The sequence below is a fragment of the Calonectris borealis genome, chromosome 6 (assembly GCF_964195595.1).
Source record: "Calonectris borealis chromosome 6, bCalBor7.hap1.2, whole genome shotgun sequence".
In the NCBI taxonomy this organism is placed as follows: Eukaryota; Metazoa; Chordata; class Aves; order Procellariiformes; family Procellariidae; genus Calonectris; species Calonectris borealis.
In genome coordinates this window covers 3,269,213-3,279,072 of record NC_134317.1, presented here as the reverse complement: position 1 = coordinate 3,279,072, position 9,860 = coordinate 3,269,213, and the positions used below count along the sequence as shown (strand labels likewise).

Genomic DNA, 9,860 nt, shown 5'->3' with positions numbered 1-9,860 from the left:
CAGCCCCCGCGCCGCCCGCCCCGCCCCCTCACGTGACAGCGGGCTCCCTCCCTCCCCAGCACTCCCCCCCCACTTCCTCCCCCAGCACTCCCCCCTCACTTCCGCCCCGGCCCTCCCCATCACTTCCTTCCGCCCCGCAACCGGATCTCCTTCCGGGTGCGCGCGGCGCGCGCGGCCCTGTGGGAAGGCACGTCCCTCCCTCTCTCCCCCCCCTCCCCGCGGCCTCCCGAGCTCCCCCGGGGCGCATGCGCAGTGGCTGCCTCCCCTCTTCCTCCCCGGCAGCGCCGGAGCCCCAGCAGCCGGAGCAGCAGCAGCAGCTGATGATGAGGAGCGCGGGGGGGGGCGGGGGGGCCCGTTATTTATACCGTTAAAGGGACAGGGCGCTAATTCCGCTCGGCATCGGCGCGGGGGCGGGGGGCCGGTGCCAGGCGCCCCGAGTTTCTCCCCCCCACCCCCCAGCCCCGCCGGAGGAGCCCGGGGAGTTTCTCTTCTCCTTCTTCCCCCCCCCACCCCACCGCGGCCGTCGGCGGAGGGAGAGCGAACCCGAGAGGCGGCCCCGGCGGGAGGCACCTCGGCGGGGGAGCGGCAGGCAGTTGGGCAGCCCCCACCCCCCGCGCTCCCCTCCTCCCCCTTTATTACCCTTTGTGTGCGTCTCCGCCTGCGCCGCTCCGGGGCCGGCCGGGCGCCGGGGGGCCGCTGAGGTGAGTGCGGGGCGGCGGCGGGGCGGGCGGGGGGGGGAGCGGCGGCGGCGGCGGGGCCGCCCGCTTGTTTACCTCAGGGAGGGAGCGGGAGGGGGGGCCCGGCGCTCGGCCGCGCTGGGCCGCGGGCGGCGGGGAGGGGGCGCCGGGCGCCCGCCTGTCACTTTCTGCCCCCTCTCAGCGTCGGGGGCTTCCTCCCCCCCCGCACGGTCCTGCCGGAGCTTTGTTGTCGCCGGGGTGCGGGTGATGCTCCGGCCCCGGCCGCGCTCCTCTCCCCGCCGCCCCGGGGGCTGCTTCTCCACCCCCCCCCGCCCCGGGCCGGGGCCGGGGCTGGGTGGGGGGGTAATGTCGGTGGGGCGGCCCTCAGCTGAAGGCGCGGTGTTGTGAGGAAAGTTCGGGGTGGCTGCGGTGGGTGCTGAGCCCCGGCTCGTCCCGAAAGTGTTTACCTCACCGCAGCAGGGAATTCGGTGGCTGAAATAACGGCAGGGTGCTGGGGAGCCCTCGGGATTTGCTCCCCCGGTGGGGCTCTCTGCGGCGGTTTCAGGCCGTTATTTGACTTATTAAACCCCCGCGGTGGTTAAGGCCCCGGTCGTACAAAGACCCGCTGGCGAGCTGAACTTCCAGGCATAGTCCAAGAACTGGACTCCCGAGGAACGTCAACGTTTGCGAGATCGGGATCGGTGGTTGCGCGTTTGATAGCAGTACGTGGTTACCGTTGGTGGCTGGCTATATTTGGTCAATGGTTTGCTCAAATATATATATATATATATATATATGTCGTGATCTGTTTTTCCATGGCCTTCTGCTGGGAAGGCCAAATGTCTCCATCCACGCTTGCCATGTTGCTGGTTTGTTAGGTCGGGTACCACTGGTAGGCTGATCTGACCATTTTTTCTACTGATTAAAAGGAAAGTTACGTGTCAAAATGTCTGAAACAGATTAAAATGTAAGGGGGCAAACTAAATGCCTAACTCAAGGAAATACTGGAAGAAGCCTTCTAGAGATTTGCAAGAATCCAGAAGTAAGAGTTTGGGCATTAATGCCGAGTTGAAATAAGAGTCCTTTACATAAGTAGGATGTTTATATTAAAATTGCTGTTGTCTGCTTATTTCTGGAGCTTAATTATGTCCTCCGTAATTTTAAAAAGACAGTTTGAGCGCTCGGTTTATTAAGTACTGTGGAGCATGCTGAACCATGAAGTAGGCCATGAGTATGTATTTCAATGGGGCATCACGGTTAAATGGTGGTCAGCAGAGAGCGTGTGTCATCCCTGCCTCACGCTGCAAGGCTACCCACAAGAAAGAGGTCTCCTGAAATGCTTTGGTATCTCCCATTTCTAATTTGTACATACATGTCCTGTGTGAAGCACCAATTTTGTCATCAAACCAGAAAGAGTTTGAGAAAGCTGTAATTTGCTGGGGTGGAAAGAATGAGAGAAAAATATATATCGGACCGATACTTAACAATATTGTGAAGAAGAATTGAAGGTAGCAGCCATAACTGTAGTTCTTTCTAATAGTTTGCCATTAGTTTTCTGTTAGCTTGCGAAAACAAGATTACTTTGGTTTCAAACACGTGAAAAACATGCGATAATAGTTGTCAAAATCGGCAGATACGCGTATGAAAACCTGTTCTTTAAACATGTGACTCTCCTTTTAGTTAGCTTACTACAGGCAGGAGTTGGACAGCAAAAGACTGACCAGGAATAAAGGACGCTGGTTTCTTTTTTTTTCATGACAATACTTCCTTTCTCAACCTGAGATACCATTGATCTACTTTCCTCTGTGCATGGAAACCTATAGCGGCTTCAAGATTACACTCCCAATGTATGTGGAGCTGCAGATCTGCCTGCAACTTTCATGGCCTACAGCTGATGAGATGTATTATTTATCATGGGGATTTAACACTTTAATTTCTTTGAGTTTTAGTGTTAAAAATGGGCATGATTTGATTTAATATGATTGCTCAGTAAAATACCCTAACAGAATTCTAAAGCTGGGCAGAATAATTCAGGGACTTCTCTTACTTTAAATCCTAGAGATAAAATTACTAATAAACCCTTCATTTCCATAGGCTGATTTGGGGGGATTGGGTAGGGAAGGTCCATCCTAAGGAACCACTGGTGGGGCTGGGATTCCGAGTTGTGTTGGAGGCAATTGCTGCATTTCTGCAGTGCCTAGCACGAAGGGGTCTGAGGCCAATTTGGGGCTTCTGACTGCTGTCACAACAACCTTCTAAGAACTGAAAGAATTGAATCAACCTGTGTTAAGGAAGGCTCTGCATTATCAACAGCTGTAACTAAAGGGCAAAACAGTTTTGTTTGTTTTTTTTAAGCTCTTTTTGCTGCTATTATGAATAGGTATTTACAGTTGCTAATTGCTCTTAGGAAAACTTTGTGTGTATTTTTCAATTATTTCTCTTTTGAGCCAAAATTAATAACTATTTTCCTGTATTCCAAGTTAGTGGCTTCCCAGACTCTAGGTTAGAGAGATTGTTTTGAATTAGCAAGGAACCTACCATGGCAAAATGTAGGCTGTGCTAGACATAAAGCTGCTGTTCAGGCCAGGCTTATATTTGTCTTTAACAGTCTTTCCTTGGAGTTTGCTGTCTTACCTTTCTTTGTAGATGAATGTGTTAGTTTCTGTTTAGACTAGGTAAGCGGATGTTTGAAGAGAATCTTTATGATGCAATACTTTCAATAATTTAACTTTTCTTCGCTTGCAATCCTTTCATTCTTCTTTGGCTATGGAGGGATCAGTCTTTCTCCTTGTTAAAAAGCACTGAAGATCTTGGCATGAGTAACAGTCCACTCAAAAATGGAATGCCTTGGTTTTCAGCTGGGTTATTTAATTCGGTTTGTCAGTAGGTTTTTTTTTTTTTTTCCCCTACTGTTATTCGTGGCGATTCCTTGTATGTGGAAGATCACTAACTTGAATACAGTCTGTAACTACAAAATTAGTTTCTGAATCAGCAGCGAGTGCTTATCGTAGATGTTCCTTCTGGAAGGCAGTAGGCCAGGTGGGTGGCCCCTCGTGCCCATCTGGAGCCCCACTAATGTCAGCCTGTCTTTCCATGGGCTTAAGAGACCACATGCACAAAGCAGCTTGCAAGAGAAGAATCTCATCTATTAATGGCTCGGGACACAAATTTTGAAAGGGACTGAGCTTCCTTTTCAAAAATACTCTTAAAACTTTTCAAAAGTGGGGAGTTCGGTTTCTTCTTTTGGGCTTCTTCTTCAGTGGTTTGGGGGGTTGTTTTTGTTTGGTTGTGTTTTTTTAAGGACCCTGTATTGGTTTCTGTTTTGTCCCAGTGGAAGTGGGTATCAAAGTTACCATTGATTTTTAACAATAAAAATATACAGGATGCGTTTTTGAATGCTCTTATGTCATTAAGGACCTGCTTATTCTTTTTAAGAGTTATTTGAATGTTTGAAACCACAGGCTTTCACTGGCTTTTCTTTGTAATTATTTTTGGAACTATTAGGTGGAATAATACTGCTCAATCATTTTCAAATAGGCCTGCACAGGAACCAAAGCCTGTATTAGGAATAAAAATTTGGAAGAGCATTGGAGAAGCTAAAATTAAAGCATCCTGAAAGCTATGTAACTAGAGTTAAACCAAGTGGGATGCTAATAAAAAGCAGCAGTTAAGAAATTAAGCAGCACTGACTCCTTTCCTCTCTTCAAATTCGAAGTTCTTAATTATAGTGATATCTAGGTTTTTTTGATGAATCGTCTAGAAAGGAGTTCACACTTTGCGCTATTTTTAAATCGAGGTAAAATTTGTCAAAACCACTTAGACTATAATGTTACAAAGTGTATGAGTACATATGCATATATGTTTAGATACATACACAAACGCATGTGTGTATATACAAACAGGAGTATATAAAAGAAGTATGAAAAATAGATACTTTAAGACAATACTTAAAATTAAAGCAACTGTGTGGCTCCAAAGATCTGTATTTCGAGCCTTTTACCTCTTAAGTTGTTGTTTTGGTCTGGCACATGGCAGCAGGAATCAGTCATTACCATGAGATGGCTATTCATAGACCTTTGTGAAATGAGTTGATCATCTCGGTTTATCTGCAACTTGACAGGTGTTCCCATCACAAAAATCTCCACTACCTCCTGTCCTTCCCGTGGGAATGACTAAGGAACAAATTGTGGAGAGTGGCTTTGAGTGTTGGTTCATTGGGTTAGAGCTGAGGAACATTATAGAGGGCAATATAGAGAGATGGAGATGCACAAGATACATTTATCATTTTGTTGTTTGTTTGGTTGATTTTTTTCTCCTGAAATCTTCTGTTTCAGGAGCTTTAAATTTACTTAAAAAAAAGAAATGGTAAAATGTCTGGAAATTCTTTTTGAGGTTTCTAATAACTTTCTTTATCAAAGAAAGAATAAAGGATTTCATTTATTACTCTGGTTAAATTCTTCAATGTGCTGTTTTCATTTTTTTTTATTTCTTCTACAGGAAATATTTTAAAATAAAGTAAGCAACCCGTATTTTAAAAATTCTGATCTTGTCACAATATCTGGAAGCAATATGTTAATTACATTATTCCTATATGAGGTACAGTTGAAGCCCAGGATTAAAAAAAAAAATATGTTCTTATAATTTTTGATTAGTCTACATTTTCAGTGACATTAAATCCAAAATTATTTTGGTGACTTACTGAAGGAAGAGTGATCAGAAATATAAATAGCATCTTAAATATTAGGGCCCTTGGTTTGCAGCATCAGTAGCATGGCCTTGCTTAAGAAAAATTCCCAAGTGAGGGAACCAGAACAGTTGTCAATTGTTTGCACAACAAATCCTGTTGGATCAAATGGTGATATTCTCAACATTTAGATAAAGAGAGGCTTGCAATAATGTTGCCTTGTACCCCGCTGCCAAAGGAAACAAATGCAGCCTAAGTTAGGAGGAAAGTAAAAGTCGGCCAAATAGAAGGTAGGCCAACATAGCATAAATATAGATAGTCTAATTTTTCCATTCATACTGCCTAATGTTTCAAAAACATGTAAATTAAATTTCAATTTGCCAATTTTAGACTTTATTTTTAAGCTCTGGTAGGTCACTGCCAACACATTATTTAGGATTATCTGTTGTCACGAACTAAACTCCTTACAAAAATGTGTAAAACATTTTGTTTTGTCTCATTCCTTTGAGCTTTTTACCTGTATATCTCATGTATATTTTTATACATATACATATTTATACACACATGTGTGCATATATGTGCATCTATATGATTAGCCCCCCTAGAATGAGTACAAATTTCATGTGTTTTGGTAGTGCTCAAGCTGTAGCATTGACAACAACAAACAGCTGGCACTGGCTTTATATTTTGACTGTGTTTGCACCTAGTATATTTTAAATTTATTTAATTTTTTACTTTTAAGTCTGATGCAATGAAGATTTATGCATCTATTTAATTTTTTTGCATAAGCATACTGTCAACTTAAGGAGGTAAATTGTATTTATTTTATATGTATGTAGAAGACAAGTGCAAAAAAAAGTTTTTTGCTGGATTCGCTCATCCAACCCCTAGATGAGAGGAAGATTTTTTTCATATTTGCTATTTTTCTAAGAAAACACTGCAAAAATGGCCACATGATATCATTGATTAAAGAAACAAAGTAGTCAGAAATCTGTAGCGAGCTGATTTTTTAGAATAGAATTTCCTTTTGTCTTTTACAGGCTGGGAGTGAGAAGGGGGGATATGTTGTCCCCTCGTAATCTTTATGGGGAAGAAGCTCAGCTAAAGCAAATTATGGAAAGGATCAGATTTAAGAGGTAGACATGTTGGTATAAATTGGTGATGCAATGTGTTTTTGTTATGTTGTTCTTGAGCATGGCTACTTGAAATGTGAAACAATATTATAAGATCTGCTGGTATTTCAAAGTTTGATAATTTTTCTTGATGCATTTTGAAGTCTTAAGAGAAAAAGCCTTTGGAAAATACTGTTCTGTTTTGCAACTATTTTTTTTAAAGCTTTCTGACTTTTTTTTTTTTTGAAGGATCAGACCGTGTTTCTCAAGGATAGCCCCCTTTGAAAACTTAAAGTCATTTTCCTCAGAAGACTCCCATTCATGCTATCTTAGGAAAGGTTAGGCTTTTTTAAGGTACTCTTTCAAAATATTTTTCCTCCTTTAGCATTTTGTCACACAGGAGTTCTTGTCGAAGGGATTCTTGGCCATTTTAGAAACTGTAATCTAGTTAAAAGGTTTGTTTATGCTTCCCATCTCTGTTCTGCTGATGGTATTAGAGTGTGGGCCAGAGCCAGGCAGCTAACTGTTTACAGCAGTCAAACTTCAATTAAAGCTGCAGCCTTCAGTTTACTAAATATCAATATGTTCATGGCAGCTGCAAATAATTGCAGAAAGGATGAAAGTAGAGTGGTGGCCTATGATTTCTCTCTTTCTCAATAAATTCTTTTTCACTTGTTCTTTTCAAATTTAGAATTCTGCATACACTTTCAGATTCAGAATGCTTTGCACTTTGAAAGAAGCTGTCTATGAAAGACGGAGATCTGTATTTGGTACTGTATCTTTTCAAGGCAAAACATTCATTGATTTCCGTGAAAGTTTTGTCGTAAATAAGGGCTGTAGAGTATGTCCCTCTGTATCGGAGCAGGTATTCTTCTATTCTTCTACCACAGCCATCGCATAGGCTGTTGTCCAAATTCAAAGTACCATTGGTTTTTCTCTACTAAGATAATTTAAATGTTGAGGGCTGCGAAGTCCCGTCTTCTCAGGGTAGCAAGAACATGCTGTGTTAAGTGGACAGTAACTCAGGAATTTGCGCACTTTAAAAAAATGCTAACTAATAACATAGATTTCATTTAATATTTTAAACTTCAGGCTGATGTTTGGGTTTAAGGATTATGTATTTAAAAATATGTGAATTCTTGGAGCCTTTTAAAACACGCGTGGTTTTCCTTGAAGTCTGCCTTGGTGTTATTAAGTAATAAAGCACGTGTGTGTCTGTAGGCCATCTGAACTGAAGCAGCAAACCATATCTGGCCTGTAGGCTATTGGTTCCTCACCTCTGTTTTAAAATTAGTAAAATCATTTGCAGCGTGATTCATTTCTAAAAATTACTTGTCCATCTGTGCAGAGCGTACTAGCTATAAAGTTGCAGTGCTCAGTGTGGTAGTGTTGATGTTTTTTCTGAAAGTTGCCTTACTCTTGTAACATCTTTGTTGTATCACACTTTGGCCAAGTTACTAGTCTTTGATAAATAGGGTTGTATTAGGCATGTAATTTGGGGTGTTATAATATTGCTGTGTAAGGTGATTTTAATTTTTTGAAATGTCAATAAAATATTTGTACCCTTAATATTTTGTTATTAAAAAGCTATATATGAAATCCTTACACTAAGGAAAAAAATAAAAGGCCTATTCTGTTTTCACTGATGTCAGTGCTAAAATATTTATTAACTTCCTTGGGTGCTGGATCAAGCCCTAAACCTGATTTTTTTCATGAGTTCTAACTTCACAAAGGTATTGGGGAATGAGCAGTTCTAACCATGTAATGATCCCAAAAGCTGGTCGTTAGGCAGCTTCTTAATCAGCTGGTATGTGGATTCCTAGTGGATCACCTTACATATTTAGGTTTCTTCCTGTGCTTGTGGTTTTTACTGGTCTTTTTCCCATGCTCCTTTTCTTAAAAACTTCACAGTTATGAATCAGTCTTAATCTTTTTTTTTTAACTCAAATCATTATCTGATGTAAGAGTTCTGCTAAGAATCTGCAGACGCATGGTGAGGTAGAACTTAATGAGCATATCCCTGGAACTAAAGAATAAACAGCAAATTAAAAGATAATAATTTTTAAGGCTTTTTTTATGTAAAAGGAACTTATAAATCCTTTGTGCCAGTGAAGGTATTCCTGTGTGTAGGAACTACATTGTTTTTCTTAAATAATAACTATTGGTGCAATAACTTGTTTTGTCAGAGAATGAATATATAAACTTTGTAGAACCTGTTGTTTACAATTTTTTCTTTTATTTGAAAACAGTTAATCAGCTTTCTCCAAATATTGATCTATGCTGAATAAAAATAAGTTTAACTTTATTCATGTTTTTTTGAAGTTGTGGGTTTGATACAACAACCTGAGACACACTTATCCATAGTGGAACTGTTGGAAGTATATTAATCCAATTTTTAATATTGCATTTAACAAAACAGTAAAAAAGGTGATAATATTCAGCTTTTGCTAATTATTGAAAATAACTATAATACTTTGTGTGCACTGGAATTTATTTATAGTATCTGTACGTCTAGAATGTTTCTGAGCTTCTATTACAGAAAAAAATGAAATACTTTTTCGTTTCTGTTTTGGTAGATAGTAGTCAAAATTCATAGGTAATATATGAAAATGTTCATTATAAGGGTGGTGAATGTAAACTTATTCATTGCTGACGACTGGCGAACCTTAAATTGAAGATATCTTAAAGCATCTCCAGTTATCGTTGTCTTGAAAGCAAACTCTTTATAGAGACTTCTGTTTAATGTCCTAATGTTGGGACTGCAAAAGTCTGTTAGCATCTGCATTAATCCTGTCCAGTGTAATCTGTAATTGTTCTGTCCTCAATTTGCATAGACTCTCCTGCTGTTTACTTTTGCTTTACTCACATACTTTATTTTGCCCTATTACAAATACCTAAGAACTTACTAGCTGTTAGTTGGTCTAAGAAGTAATGTTTGATGCTCAATGTGGTGGCGTTTTTCTGTGTGTCAATAGTGCAGTGAGTTTGGAATGACACAAATAAACTTGAAACTTCAGAGAACGCATCACTAGGTAGAAGTATTTTTATTTTTGTGCAAACAAAGCATGGTGAAGCTTGCTTCACCGGAGAGGCAAGTTCCCTGAAGCTGCAAGGTGCTGCCTGTGGATAAGTCTTCCTGCTATTCACTGCGGTATTCGACATTAGGCACACTTGTTTTAAGGGAAGATGGTGTTCTGCTCTCTGTAAGAGAAAGGAGGATTATAACGGAAAGCTTCTGTAGAGGCCTTGTGGTGTGGGAGTAGGAAGGAAGCGAGTAGCGAGACGTTAGGAAGTAGCAGGCTTTGGGGAGAGGGGTTGGTGGTCAGGAGCGAAGCAGCGTTGCGGGGGTGTGAACGGCAACGGGGAGAGAAGGGGGGTGCGGCGGGC

The 9,860-nt window shown here is 41.6% G+C and overlaps 1 protein-coding gene across 13 annotated transcripts in view; it reads left to right on the top strand.

The window, feature by feature from the left end:
* The first annotated feature begins 126 nt into the window (after positions 1-126).
* The window catches only part of MBD5 (methyl-CpG binding domain protein 5), a 152,327-nt gene continuing 142,593 nt past the window's right edge, over positions 127-9,860 (top strand). For 12 of the 13 annotated variants that reach the window (XR_012674035.1, XR_012674034.1, XR_012674033.1 and 9 more), the window contains exon 1: positions 127-701. The gene's annotated coding sequence lies outside the window, so the exon portion shown is untranslated. The remainder of the gene's footprint in view (positions 702-9,860) is intronic. The other variant, XM_075152691.1, reaches the window with a different exon arrangement.